Source organism: Berghia stephanieae, chromosome 1, assembly GCF_034508935.2.
Source record: "Berghia stephanieae isolate SIO BIC M18660-M18661 chromosome 1, UCSD_Bste_1.3, whole genome shotgun sequence".
Taxonomy (NCBI): domain Eukaryota; kingdom Metazoa; phylum Mollusca; class Gastropoda; order Nudibranchia; family Aeolidiidae; genus Berghia; species Berghia stephanieae.
In genome coordinates this window covers 108,355,512-108,356,473 of record NC_088360.1, presented here as the reverse complement: position 1 = coordinate 108,356,473, position 962 = coordinate 108,355,512, and positions in this window count along the sequence as shown.

Sequence of the window (962 nt, the reverse complement as noted above, 5' to 3'; positions counted from 1 at the left end):
TAATACCTTTTAGTACTTTTATCACTAATTTTATATGCTCTATCATTATTATTATTTCCATTGTTGTTGTTGTTATTATTATTATTTTTTTTTTGGTGTTTTTATTATTATTGTTATTGCTCTTGTTGTTATTAGTATTATTATTGTTATTGTTGTTATTATTGTTATTATTATTACTATAATTAATTACTATTAGTATTATTATACTTGGACCTGTGTTTCTGAAGGTGGGTATATTGATTATACAATTTGTATACACATAGTTATGAAAACATTATCAGTTACATTAAAGCCATAAACCAATGTTATCTTATTGAAAACAAAAAACAAAAACAAACACCAAAAAAAAAACCTATGATGCACATGGAGACGTTATATCCGATATTACAATGTCGTTCAATTTGTTGGCATCCGCTTTTATAATAATAACAAAAGTAAAGACATCACAAATAATGTGAATGCACACATAGACAAATTTATCTCTATGCAGAATCGACATGCGGATTCGGATTCAACGACCTTTTTTTTTTCTTTTAAAAAAAAAATTTGTTATTATTTTTTTTTATTAAAAATTTTTTAAATATTCTTCTTCTTCTTCTTCTTCTTCTTCTTCTTCTTCTTCTTCTTATTATTATTATTATTATATTATTATTATTATTATTATTATTATTATTTTTAAATTATTTTATTAAATTTATTATTTTTTATTATTATATTATTATTATTATTATTATATATTGTTTTATTATTAATATTATTTCATTATTATATAATCATTCCATATTATTTGTTAATTTTTCAATTACTGATGAACCCAATCCTTTTCCTATGTACACTGAATTATTCCGCAAGGTTGTAGCTCTCATATCTTACAGAGGATTCCCATCCTTATCATATCTGAAATAATATTCTCTTACTGCCCGTGTATTAATAAAAAAAATCATCGTCTTCTGCATAATTTC